The sequence below is a fragment of the Ambystoma mexicanum genome, chromosome 4q, assembly GCF_040938575.1.
Source record: "Ambystoma mexicanum isolate Mex_15411 chromosome 4q, UKY_AmexF1_1, whole genome shotgun sequence".
Taxonomy (NCBI): domain Eukaryota; kingdom Metazoa; phylum Chordata; class Amphibia; order Caudata; family Ambystomatidae; genus Ambystoma; species Ambystoma mexicanum.
In genome coordinates, this window is record NC_090928.1 from 1004648278 (window position 1) to 1004663143 (window position 14866).

Sequence of the window (14866 nt, forward strand, 5' to 3'; positions counted from 1 at the left end):
TAGCATACACAGCAATTGCACAGACACATGCCATGAAATTAAGCCCCATATGCATGCACATGATGTCCTTTGCCCGGTTACTGTGTAAGGCCACCCACACACATTGCACCATGACTGATGTCTGTGCCTCCCTCCATGCAGGTAACTCCAGATACCCACAGCTGCCCTGGCTAATAAACCATGTGCATGATCCACAGGATATTGCCTACAACCACGCTCACAGCAGGACCCAGGTGTGCATCGAGTATACCTTCAGCCTCCTGAAGGCACGTTTCCGCTGCCTTGCATCCAGAGAAAGTGGGTAAAAGTGTGCTTGTGTGTGCCATGCTGCACAATCTCTGCCTAAAGAGACATGTTCCGCTACCCCTTGACATGGACATGCCTCCCCCCAGGATGAGGATGAGGATGCAGTGCCTGTGGCAGAGTCAAATGCATGCATTGCCAGAGATGACAAGAGGGATGGGAGACTGGCTCGCCAGGGACTGATAGACAATTTCTTTTGATACATTCTCATAGCACATGCCATGCACCACTGTGAGACACTCACGTCAATCAAAAAACACAACAATGACACAATCTGGAATGTCCACGCATGGATGAAGTTCCACAGTTTTACTGAAATAATGTGCACTAACTAACTCCCTACCCCCCTCCCACTACCAACTCCCCAGTACTCTATCCCCCTCCCACCACCCACCACCAACTCCCCAGCATAATATCCACCCTAACACCACCCACCACCAACTCCCCAGGACACTAACCTCCACCCACTACCAACTCCCCAGCACACTATGCTCCCTCCCACCACCCATCACCAACTCCCCAGCATGGCCACCAGGGCAAAAAGTGTCTCAATGGTGTTTACATTCATGGCCTATTTCCCCCTATGCCAGCCCCTGCTGACATTGAGCCCAAATGTCACTGTGACCAGTGTGTGGGAGTGCTGTGACTCCTCAGTAGCAGTCGTCAAACTCAAAGCTATTGAGCCTGGCCCCAGGATATGCTGGAGTGTGACCTCAGTGCATTGGCAGATGGCCTCTGCATCACTGAGACCCCTTCAGTCATCTCCCTGACCTTCTGCCCATATACTGTCAGGGCGGCCATACTGGCAGCTGCCTCCACCCGGTTCCTTGTCATGGCCAGCAGAATCCTGCATGTGGCGCTTTGCAGGCAGTCACGGATTGCCTGCAGGTGTTCATAATGGATATGCCCAATCGCCTTCATCGCCCTCTGTTGCCTCTCCATCTCCTCTAGCCTCTGCAGCACCATGTTGCTTGGTGGTGTGTGCCGAATGGGAGTGGAGCTGTGCATTGGCTCTGGGCTGTGGGCGTGGGTACCATAGGATGGTGTGTTGATGTCTGGCTCAGGTGCCTGGCCATGCTGGATGTGGTGAGGGCTCTTAGGAGATTGTGGCCCTTCTGCAGGCGGTGACACTGGGCTGATGTCCCCCTGTGTCTCTACAGTCTCCCTGCCTGGAGGTGTGGCCTCAGTGCCTGTTTCAGCAGCTGCAGGAGTGGATTCAGTGGGCCTTGAGGTGCTTCTGCTGGGCTGTGGTGTTGCCGTAGGCTTAGCCTTGCTGGGCTGTGGTGTCTCACGACAGCCTATCCACCTAGGCGTAGACTGTCTGCACCTTTGTGTGGTGGTGATGGTGGCTAACCTTGATGACCTGGATGTGCCACTCCCAGATTGGCCTGCCCCCTTGTCCTCCTCCGATACATATGGTGACCTGTGAGTGCCTGTCTGGGACATAGGAAATGTTGTCAGGTATGGTTTTATCAAGTGTGTTGCTATGCAAAACACATTTGCTATGGTATAGAGTAGGACCCCACACATACGGGCAGATGGGCATGGTTGGTCAGGGGAGATTGTATGTGGACACAGCATTGTGGGTATGGTTGCAGCAATGAGTGTTTGACCCATAGCCAGTTGTTCCTTGGCCTGTGTGTGGGGAGGGCACAGTATCCATGCTGGGACAGCTGATCTATGACTTGCATTCTTGTAGTCCTTCATGCCCCCACATCCCCTCTCGGGGTGGCACACACCTTGTGGGAGTGGGTGTGGTGGCTTACTCTATGGCACTGGCATGGGTCTATGGGGCACTAGTGTGCATCCAGCAGTATTGTGCAGTGGTGTACAGTGTTTGACTAGCTGTGCCCATGTCGGTTTAGGGGGACGTGTATTTCTATGTGGCTTGTCTGCCATGCCAACTGGGCCTGCAACATTCTGGTGTGACTGCTGCATGGTGTTGTGGTTGCTCACGCACCACAATCCCGCTGGCACAGGGTGCACCAGCAGGGTTGCGTTGTGCTTGGCATTTGAATAGGTCACTTGTCACCCCTTCCCGCTGTCCTGCACTATCCTGTGATTTTTCGCTGTCTACTGCTATATAGCTCCTCACAGTGGGCAATGACCTCATCAGTGAGGACCACCAGCTCTCCCTTACTGAACTTTGGTTTTCTCAAACGTTTTTCAGGCACCTTGCATCTGGTCCTCTCCTTTGACCTTTTGGTTTGTGCGGTCTGGATGGCTGCAGGAGGTAGCAATTCTAGATGGATTGTGTTTTTCAAGATGGCCACTGCAATGCTTCCCATTCCGGCGATGACGCAATTTCCGTCAGTGCTAATCGAGCCAGGGTTGCCGGAGATACCACTATTTGCACCAATATTTTGGTGGTAACCCTTATTTCGGTGCTGTTTCCGCATGGCTTTATTAGCGTTACCGGCAGAGTGTGGCGTGCATTCACACCAGGTTGTGATGCAGCGCTAATACCGCCAACATGACTCAGCAGTAACGCGATTTACGCTTGGTGGAAATGTCAGTCTAGAAAAATTGATACCTGTCATGATTGACGGCAAACTTATTTTGGTGGCCGAAGGCCACCCGTCTCATGCACGAAACGATAGAAATACAGGTTTCCGAGTTTACCAATGAACGGCCATTTTGATGTAACAAGGATCGCCATTTTGTTTTCTTTCAATTGCTTATTGCTTTCTGTTCAGATTGCTTCGCAGCACATTTTGTATATATGTAAATGACATACGTAATTCGCTCTCTTGCGTCCCTCGAGGTCTAGAGATACACGTCGCGGGACGTGAGACCGAGTTGGCCAACTGAGACTATTTGCTTTGCAATAAACCCTAGCTTTGGGAATACAACCTCGTGTCTGGCATATCTATCGTGTGTGGTGACTTGTCTTGTTTCCATAGATGTGAGGGACCCCTAGGGGCCCCTTTCAGAAATTGTTCTGGAATATCACCCAACTTGTGATGAGGTCCTTAGTGTCTTAGCTCCGGGAGCTTTACATATGAAAGAACAATGGTTGGAGGGAAAAGAGGTGCATAAAGTAGGCAGACCTCATGGAGATCTCCAGCATCTGTGCCAGCATGAAAATCCATGCCGGCACAGATGATGGAGTGTTCCGCCCTTCCACTCTGCCACACAAATCCTTGAAAATAAGCCATGGTGTAAATAAATGCAAGGCGTTAAAGCCTTACCCAAGGCTTTTACATCTTCCATCTACATTTTGGCAAAGTTGAAAATTAGCTGTGTAGTCTTGGTCACTTTCCCGTTTCTCTACGATCTCTATAACATCTCTCTCTCTCCACTGGACTCTTCCCTGACTCCTCCAAATCTGCAACTGTCTTACCCATATTGAAGAAAATTTCTGCTGAACCAAACATCCAAGCAAACTATCGCACAGACTTCCTTCTTCCCCATTATTCAAAGGTTCCTGAGTGGTTTGTCTTCAACATTGTGGAAAATGCCCTTGGAGATCCATTTCAATATGTCTTCTGTAGTAAATACTTCAGTGAGACTGCACTCATTCATGTCTTCAACTTTCTCTCGGATGCTCACCACTCCAAACACTTTTCTGTACTTTTGGACCTCTCTGCTGCTCCACCCATCTCTCCTCCTCACTCTCCAGAACCTTGGGTTTTACAAATCTGCTCTCACCTGGATCGTATCCTACATCTCCTGGAACTTTCAAACTTCTGACCGCATCCCTCTCGCTGTCAGCGTCCAACAAGAATCATTCTGTGGAACTCTGATCTTCACCATTTCAACCTCTGCCCGTTGCTCCAGGAAGACTTATCTCATCCATTGTCTTTCACTGTCACCTTTTGATGACACTCACATTTTTCTACTTTCCCTCTTTTTCCCCAGCCTTCTCAGAATGGATTATGATGTATGTACTGTCTCACTGCAATTCATCACTGGATGGCCCTCCAATGCCTCATGCTGAACTTTTCAAAAATTGAAGTAATCTGTCAATGCCATCCCTCCCCTTACCCATCTACTTCCCGCTTGACTTCTTGCTCCCTGGCCAAAGGCTTGTAAAATTGCAGACCTCTTTGATAGCAACCTCCAACTGCAACAATTCATCCCTACCACTGCCTCTGCTGCTCATATTAACCTCCTCAACATTCAGAAAGGTCATCATTTTCTTACTAACTACTCTGCAAAAACTCTAATCTCCACCCTCATGCTCAGCAAATGTGACTACTGCTCAAATCTACTCTTTGGCCTTCTCCAAACTCTTTCCTCCCTCTAGCCAAAGTCCTCAACTTTGCTATCTGCACTCTCCAAAACCAACCCAGATTCTTCCCCACTTGTACTTCGTGACAACATGCTGGATGCCTCTCCATGCACAACCACTCCCTTTTCAAGTGCCTTGTCCTAGTCTGCAAAGCTAGCAATGGTCTTGCTCCTCAGTACGTGTATCAGTGCAGCTCTATATACTCACCATCTCGTTCCCATCTCACCATCTTGTTCCTTTGCACTGTAACTCACTGTCTCATGCCTTTCCTGTGCCTTCTCACGCTTCTGCTCTTCTCCCTACTCACCCTGCTCTACTGGAACGCGCAGCCCATCACAATGAAAGCCAGCCTCAATTGTGAATCTCTTAAAATCTCGGCTTAAAATTCACTTACTTAGAGGGAGCTTCCTCTGTCCTCTCTCCCATCCTCCATACCTGACACCACCACTTACTCCAATGATGCTTCATAATATAAGTTTGTGTATTTACATAATACTCCTCTTTAGTTTGAAGCACTTGTCCCATTAGGTTAATGTTACCTTTGTAAATCTCCTGTTTTCTGATATATATTGTTTTCTGTTTGATTTGTTTGTCCCTGGTTCATATCCCACGTTTTACACCCTAATAAACTTGCTCCCCATTTTTTATCATTTTTGTGCTATTGTACAGGAACACTTTTGGGGATTATATGCGCCATCTGTATATGTATTATTGTAAGTAATGTCTGATCTAAATTGACATCCTTGTTCCTCAAATAAATGCAAATACAAATATTCTGAATCCCACACCATCGCCCCCTCACCCACACCACCAGTGTCTCCCTCCTTCATCCCACTAGCTACACTTGCCCCTCTACCCTCCTAACCCATAAATCCTACCATCCCACCCTTATACAACCCATTATACAACCCCTCTCTCTTTTTAGCACCCACCCAAATGATGACTATCTCACCCACTACCTCTAATCCCTCTCCCTAAAAGCCCACACCATTCATTGAGTAACTAGCCCTACATTTCTTTCATCAGGATACATGCAAATTGCATTGCAAATTCGAATCTGGTTGTGCCCAGCTGCTGCATGTGTTTTTCCCCTTGTTTTGCTAATTCAAATCTGGTTGTGCGCAGCTGCCGCATGTGTTTTTCACATTGTCCTGCAAATTCAAATCGACCTGCTCCATCTGCAGCCTCAACCTCCTGCCTCTTGTTTCCCCTCTGCCCCCACCCCATACTACCGCCCCCTTTCTGCTTTCACCCTCCTCTCTTCCTTCCTCCTTGTATTGTGGTGCACCATTCCCCTTCTGTTTCAACCCCCACACCCTCATCCCACCTACATCCCACTTCCCTCTCCCTATACCTTTCAACTGCTTAACTACTCAGAGCATAGTAATGCACAGTAGTCCACCTTCCTACACTACTCCTCCCTCTCACACTCCCACCCCCTAGCCTAACATTTGGAAAGAAGCAGACTAAGGATACAAGGGATAACTGGGAAAGGGTTGTCATGGGTGTTTGTAGAGTGTGGATTAAGTTGGCATTGGGAAGAGGGAGATGTGGGCAGGAGTAAAGGAGTGGAGAGCAAGGGGGGCCTGGTGTAGATTGGGGACAAGAGGTGGAGAAAGAGAAACATTAGAGATTGGAAGAAGGGGAATCACAGGATGTGGAAGGAGAAGAACTTCAGAAAGTGGAAGAAGGAGAACACATGTTGCTGGCAGGAGGAGAACAGCAGAGGGTGGAAGGATTATAAATACATGTAGTGGAAGGGTGAGGAGTAGAACAACAGGGCTTGGAGGAAGGAGAACAGTAGAGAGTGGAAGGAGGAGAACGGCAGGTTGTGAAAGGGGCCCCTAGGGGTCCCTCGTGCTATGGAAACAAGGCAATGACCATACACGAAAAGATGCACAGACACAAGGTTTCAAATTCCCAATGCTAGGGTTTATTGCAAGCAAAAGATAGTATCAATTGGCCAATTCTGATCTCACGCCCCGCAACGTGAGTTTCCTAGACCTCGAGGGACTAAGAGAGCGAATTACATACATCAGTTATATATATACAAAATGCATATCATACAATCAGCAAAGTCATGTTCAACACCCCTCTGTATTAAGTTCCTTTGAACTCGGGATGACGATGGACATATCCGACGAGTATGACGATTATAATGCTTTCGATGTCTATTCTAGTAACAATGTGCAATTTAGAAAGTGCAGAGGCATCTTTTAGAACACGGTGGTTCTGTTCTTGGTAGCAATCTGTACACGGGGGAAGAGCCACATTCCAAGCTTTGCTATCTATGAGGTACTATTCGTGTCCTGGGAGCCGACACGTTCTAAAGGGTTTTGCGAGGGGGGGCCGTAAGAGAAGCATAATTCAAGCCTTTAACTGTATTATTCTAACATATTCTACCATCGTACGAGACTGGCTGGATGCTGTGAAGTGATTAAATGCCCTGCAGCTTCCTCCCAAGGCTACAGAGAGGGAGCATGGGCATTCCTCTCTGGGCTACTCATGAGGAGTTTCAGCAAACTCTTCAGTCCCGCGACCTTGTCCTTTCATATTCAGACAACAATGTTAACAGTTGCAAAATGGCGATTCTTACTACATTTAAAATGGCCGCTCGTCGGTCAAGCATAGCAGTTCATATTTCTCCAATTCGGTGCATGAGACGGTTGGCCCACGGCCATCAAGTTACGTCTATCATTCAAATGAAGGGTATTCATTTTTCCAGATTGACAAACCCTCCTTTTGGCCGTGTGCCAAACGTCTTATTTATTCATTGTATCCTCCTCTTCTGAGGAGGAGTCTGGGGTATCTGCATCTGAATCATCTCCATCATTAATCTCTATCGCCATGAATTGTTTTACTATTTTTGTTTCCTCAGTGTCTCTGTTATTCCGGCCATGTGTTTGTTTTCCTCTCAACACCATGTGCACACATCCCTTAGTACATCCATCAGTTATTTCAGTGCATATTATTGGTAAGCATTGTATCCAACAGCAGCATGTTATGAATATCCCGAGCACCATCATTAGTATCGAAATTAACTTCCATCCCCAAGACCGCAATAATCCCCATAACCAGGATTCTATCCCCCAACACCCTGCTTCAGTAGAGAGTGTGGAACTTATGACATGTAATTTCCAGATCGCTTTAAATATCGTAGGGGAGTAGTCATCTATATATACACAGCATGCAGTTTTTACGAGCTTGCAAACTCCCCCACGATCAACTAATATTATATCGAGAGCCATCCTGTTTTGAAGTGCCACCAGTCTTATTCCTTTTTCTTCTAACGTCATATTCAATAAAATATCCGTTGTGGAATCTATTGTTTTTTGTAATATTCCAGACAGTTTTCTTATATTGTAAGAGTTTTCTATTTGGGACAAGAACGTTATAAATGATTTGGCTATATCCATTGCTATCATTCCATCCTCACTACTCCTTTGAGTTCTACCTTTTGTTCGTCTGGCTACTTCTGCTGTCTCCAAGAGGAACACTCCTGGAAACAGTAGACCTAGGTAGCATGTACCTCCCCAGTTCCTAGGTAACCATGGATATGCTTTTTCTCCACATATAAAATAAACAGGGTCTCCCACGTACACAGGTTCTATTCCATGTTTTAAAACCACTATGTTCAGGCAGTTGCTAAACGTTCCTACTTTATAGGAACCCGTTTTCTGTAGACAATGTATTGTTGCCGTATCCTTCTCTATGTCTTTCTTCCATTGGGGGCAAAGTACCAGTGATTACATGAACCGGGCTTTCAGTGGCTGTTTTTGGCAAAAGTGTTTCTAATGGGTGTACGTACTCCAGGAACCATAGTGTAATAGCTGTCATTGTTGGTACTATCATACTTAAGAAACATAGGACAAATGTCCAAATCAGTACCTTATTCCTTTTACCATGCTTTTTCCCTAAATTTACAGTCTCTAAATCTATAATTTTTTTAGCAGGGGTGCAGGAGGAGGCTGAAACCGGTCTTGACTTGTTCTTCATCGTCCTTCTTCTTGCTGGCGAAGTTCGTTGTGAATGTCTCTCAGTCTTGATGCCAGAAAAGTTCAACGAAAAATGTCACAGTTCAATTCTCCCAGCCTTTTCACAGCCTGGATCATTTATCCACTCCCGAGCAAGATTAGTTGTTCTTTCTCCCACTGCTCAGACGATTTCTGAACAGTTCTTTATTGATAGAGTACCATGTGCATCCAGCTTGTCCCGCTCTGGCTTAGGACACATGTACTCTATCAGCCTTAGTACTTATGTGCGTCCAGCTTGTCCTGCTCTGGCTCCTGACACATGTACTTTATAAGCGCACCGAGGCGCTGTGAGTTTTGAATTGTCCGACTTGCACGATTCTCAAACTTCTCTCCTCTACGCCCCTGGTTCCTACTCCGTCTGTGAGTAGAACCAAAGGCCAAAAAGAAAAGCACCAAAGATCTGTGGATCACTTTGCCTGTCCAGGCCGCAGATTATATCGATTCACTCCTGCTATTGTATGATCCGTGAATAGTGCCCTTGCATTTCCAGTATCAGGCTCAGTGTCAGCCTGTGGCACAATGATGGGCAGTGATGGGCGTCGTGGTAATGATGTAGTTCCTTTCTCTGGCTTTGGTGCATTCGCGAGAACTGGTGGGCGCCAAAGGGGTGCACGCGTTGTTTCTGCTCGTGTTTGCAATGCAGGGTTTGTGTCGTTCGGCAGTGATGTTGTTTCCGCTGAGCAACGTTGGGGCACTTTTCGCCCTTCCCCCTTACTGGCAGCCTCCTCAGGCTCTGTTTCGAGTTTCACTTCTCGTTTGCGCTTTGTTTCAACTTTCACTACTCGCTCAGGCTGATGCTGTGGCACTGGACTGGCAACAGTTTCTTTCATTTCCGGGACCGTTGTCTTTTTCTCGTCGTCTGGATCAGGCAAAGTTTTCAGTGATGCTGGGAACCTTTTGGCATGGGTAGCATGGATCCATGCCTTGCGTCCGTCCACTCGAATGGCCGTCTGTGTTGCCAAAAGTACTTTATAGGGGCCGCGCCACCTGGGTGCTAATGCTGTCTTCCGTTCAAAGTTTCTGATTAGCACCCAGCTCCCAGGCTCCAGTGAGTGCCCCGGTCCTGTATATCGCATGGGCAACGCCTCCTGCACCTGCTGATGAATCAAATGAAACATTTGTATTAAAAGTCCACAGTAAGTGCTTAACATAGGATGCTCAACCTCACATAATTTTCTGGGCTACGGTGCGCACCATACATTTGCTGGTCTCCCCATTATAATCTCATAAGGGGAGAGCCCAGTCTTAGCCTGCACAGACGTGCGCATGCACAACAGCGCTAGGGGTAATGCATCCACCCAACTCAACTTGCTCCCAGCGCAAATTTTCGCTATCTTTGACTTCAGGATTCCGTTGTGTCTCTCCACAAGCCCGGCAGAACTGGGATGCCTGGAACTGTGGAATCGCTTCTCTATTTGCAGACCTCCAAAGATCTGTAGCACTACTGTGCCCACAAAGTGGGGACCATTGTCTGACCACAGGACACGAGGCAACCCAAACCGGGAGAAATACTCCTTCAGCATTTCTTTTGCTGTGGACATGGCAGTACAGTCTTTTAAAGGATATGCCTCCACCCACTTGCTGAATGCACAGATTACCACTAACACGTACTTGTAGTTCTGGCACCTTTCCATTTCTATGAAATTAAAATGGACCACCTCAAATGGCAAAGAGGGTGGGCCGAAACTACCTGCTAGAGTCACGGTTCCCTTTCCTACATTGTGTTGCAGGCACGTGATACAATTCTGCACTAGCCTTTCTGCATTCTTTTTCATGTGCTCATTCTTCCATACTGTGGATAAATGCTGTACCATTTTCTTTGTGCAAATGTGGGTAGCGTAACTGCATTATAACCATTGCAGTTACGTAACAATTTGGCAACATCCAGTTCTTTGTTTCCTTGGCCACCCAACATCCTTCCAAATCTAACTCAGCAGAGCCCTTAGCCCACCCCTGAATCTCTTCGGTCGTGGCCTCAGCCTGCATTTCATTGACTGTGGCAACTCCATTCTCTATCATACAAGGTACTTCCTCAGTCTGTACTGTCATTATTTTATTCCCCAAATCTGTGGCTGTTTGCTTCGCAATCCTGTCTGCAAACGCGTTTCCCTCTCCCACTCTGCATGTTACTTTCTTATGCGCCTCGCACTTTACTATAGCTAGGCGCTTTGGAAACGTGAGCGCAGACAACAATCGCACAATCAAAGGGCCATGCTGAATCCTGGCTCCATGTGATGTCAAGAAACCCCTCTCAGCCCAAAGTCGGCCAAAATTGTGAACCACGCCAAAGGCGTACTGGCTGTCAGTATAAATATTTACATTCAGATTCTCAGAGAGTTCACAGGCTCGGGTCAGTGCTATTATTCCTGCGGCTTGTGCCGAATTGTAGGCGATCCTTCTGCTCTCTACAACTCTCGTTAGGATAGTAATTGCATATGCAACCGTTGATGTGCCATCAGGGAATTTAAAACAAGAGCCATCGCAAAATAACTCCCCATCTGGCTCTTTTTGTGGGATATCGCTCAAATCAATCCTTCCCTTTGTTTCTTCTTCAGTGATCATTAAACAATCATGGGGTGGTGATTCGTTGTCACCAATTTCTGCTATGGGCAGTGGCATTAATTCTGCAGGATTCAATGCGCTACACCTCATAATTTGGATGTGGGGTGCAAACAAGATGAGCTCATATCTTGTCAGTCTAGCTGAGGTGAGGTGTTGCGTCTGCGTCCTATTTAATAGAACGTCCATAGCATGTGACACCATCAGAATTAAAGTGTGCCCCAATACCATTCCTTCCGTTTGTTTCACTGACGCAGCAGCCGATGCGATGGATCGCAAACATTGTGGCAGTGCGCGCGCTACAGGGTCCAACGCGCAAGAAAAATAGCTGCATGGCCTATTTCTTCCATCTTGTTCCTGTGTCAAAACCGCCAATGCACATCCTTCACTCTCACTCACAAATAGTCTGAAGATCTTTTTATAGTTAGGCGTGCCTAAAACTGGCGCAGCACACAATGCAACTTTCAATTGCTCAAACGCTTTCTGACATTCCTCATCCCACTGCAAAGGCATCTCTGCATCCTTTTTAGTCAATTTTATCATCGGCTTCACAATCAACGCAAAATTACTGATTGTCATGATGTCTACCTCCAAGGAGCCAGGTCCGACCCAGCAACCCCAGAGGCAGGCATCATTTCCCCCAGGGAAGTGCCAGCGGGCCCAATCTGGGGCCCTTTGGACACAGTCCTGGCGCCTTAGGCGCCAGGCTCATGTTGGACCCCTGTCCTGGCGCCTTAGGCGCCAGGCTCATAAAGCTAGACATGTGTTCAAGTGTTTTAAGGTGCACTTACCTGCTGCAGACCATGCTGCTACATCCAGGCCCTTTTGAGGCCTGAATGGAACTACTTTACCTGTGGAACTACTTTCCCCTGGGTGTGGTCGGGGAAGGGTACATACCTGATCGGTGGAAGGATACATACCTGGAACTTCTTCCAAAGCTATTTAAACCACGCCCGATCAGCAACTCACGCTTTGCGTTGTTCTGCTCCGCGCAGCTGGACGCTCATCGTGTCAGCTCCTGCTTCTGGACTTCAGCCACGCCTGTCAGCATCCTGGGTCACCTGCTAAGAGAGAATTGGAGAGAAAGAAGACCTTACCTGCTAAAGCTGCATCACGGAGTCTTCACACCGATGATCCTGAAAGGGAAGACATCATTTTAAAAGCATTTTGCTTCGATCGCTGCAGCGCTGCATTTCACTCACCTTTCCTGGGCACCTCCATCTTCAGCAGCGATCATCCGGATCCGCAGCCACATCCCAGAGCCTAGAGAGAAAAAGACAAGAACACAAGGTGAGAGAAGGAAGGGAATAGGAAAAGCTCAGTTTCCTTCTAAGACTTACCTGTTGGGTCATTCCCATTTCATTTCGGGTCCTGCCGCTTCCTGACATTCCGGACCCCGGCCCGTATGGGGAAAAAAGACAAAGACATTGAATGAGCGAATGCAAAGACATTACCCGAACGCTCATCCAGAATTTACCTGCCATTTACTGAAACTGCCCGTTTCACTTCGGGTCGGCGCCATATCTCCGGCATTCTGAACCCCGGCCCCTAAGGGGAAAAAGACATAAGCGTTAGCGCTTGCTGCAATAAGACAATGAACATTATTATTAAGCTTGAAGTTTTGAACTTGCTACAGAACTCTTACAGCGCCTTACCTGAATAGTCAAGCTTATTTGAACTCCCATCAAACCTCAATCCAGTGAAGTAACTGGGTTTCAACGCGCCCCTGCATCAGAAGCAGGATGGAGAACTCATCCTTCCAGACCCTAAGGTGAGACTTCACGGGGAATCGAGGAAGGGTATCGTGGAGGGTTGGAAGGGAGTGGGAGGCTTGAGCATTATTCCGTCAGTAGGTAATACTCCCTTTTCACGCACAGGGGAATATTCCTGCGAGCCAGTGAGTCCATCTTCAGAGTCCTGCGCTTCACCATAGAAGAAGCATCAGCACTCGAAGCCAGACCAGCGCCTCCGTGGGAATCAGGTGAGCGTGACACTGATCCACTGCCGACAATAAGAGGCCATGCCTATTACAGCTCTCACTCCTTTTTGAGTTTTTGGAATAGGCATACTAGAAATATTTTGTATGCGTTCTGGTGTTAATCTTCTCCCTTCTTTCGAAAGTAGGTATCCCAATTAAGAAACCTATTTTTGATTATACTGGAATTTCTTCAAACTTGCCTTATGACCATGGGTCGCTAAATGTGTCAAGAGTAATACAGTACTTTCTTTGCAGATCTCTTTCGTGTCAGCAGCTAATGACAAGTCATCTATGTACTGCAAGAGTACGCAACCTTCGGGTAGTTCTAGCATGTCTAGCTGCTCTTTTAGCGCTCTGCTGTAAATGCTTGTGCTTTCTGTATATCCTTGTGGAATGCATGTGAATGTGAATGATGGACCTCCTAGAGTGAACGCGAACAGATATCTACTGCTTTTATCCACTGGGATGCTAAAGAATGCGTTCTTCAAATCAACTACACTAAAGTATTCTGCAGTGGCCGGTATCATTGTCAGTATTGTTGTGACATCTGGGACCAAAGGGAATTGTGGGTCTACCACTTTGTTTAATGCGCGCAGATCAATTATGAAACAATAGGGTACTTCATTGCCTCCTTTCTTGTAAACTGAAAGAATCGGGCTGTTGCACGTGCTCCCTGCAATTTCCTCAACCACCCCCAATCTCACCAGGTCAGTAACAATGCTTTTCAATCCCTTCTCACCTTCAACAGAAATTTTATACTGGGGAATTCGTGGTAGTGTTACAACTTCTTTCAAAGTTATTTTTGCTGGCTCTATTTTCAAGCATCCTACATCATTATCATGCATTGCCCACAGACAGGTTGGTACTCCACTTAACTCTTCTGGCAACTCTTTTGACATGAATTCCGTTACCGGTGCATCGTGAGGCCACATCGTGAGGAACACCCCGTCTGCCGTACAATGTATGACTGCCCCCAATTTTCTCAACAAATTTAATCCTAGCAAGTTCTCTCCACAATTCTCTGTCAAAAGAAATGGGCACTGCTCCATAAATGGTCCTATTGTAATTGGGACAGCTTTGGACATGGGGTTAATTACTGGTGTACCTGCGAACCCTACAGAAACATTGTTCTGCCACGACAGTGGTATCTCCGGAACCAAGTGGTGCTCTATCGAACACTTCTGTGCCCCTGTATCTACAAGGAAACGGTGCTCCTTATTCCCGACTCTCATTTCACATAGGATCTTCTCTGATTCACGGTAATAGACACTGGTTCCGACCCCTGTCGTGGGCTGTCCCATCGCAAAAATAACACATCGTCTGATGTGTAGTCACCGCTACTGCTATAATACGTGTTTGGTTGTGTATCAAAAATATTCCCATTTCCCCCTCCATGTCCTCCACTATGATCATTTCTCTGTTGGCCCTGCCTGCCCTGATTTTGGTTCGAAACACTTTGGTTCAATGTCTGGTTCTGTTGTGCTTGGTTTTGGCCATATGATTGGGTTTGAGTACCTCCATTGGTATATCCCTGCTGCTGCTGCATGTTACTTCTGCTTGGGCCGTTCGACCCCTGATGTCCTCTATGAGGCCTTCTCTGACCAAACCCACCTCTATTCTGTAGGTGCGGCATTGCGCTCACCTGTGTCCTTCCTCCTTACAGTACAGACATTGATTTAATCCGAATGACACCCCATGCATATTATTCAAATGTCCCCGGCCTTGTGCATTACCTCTATTGTATCCAATGACCTGCTG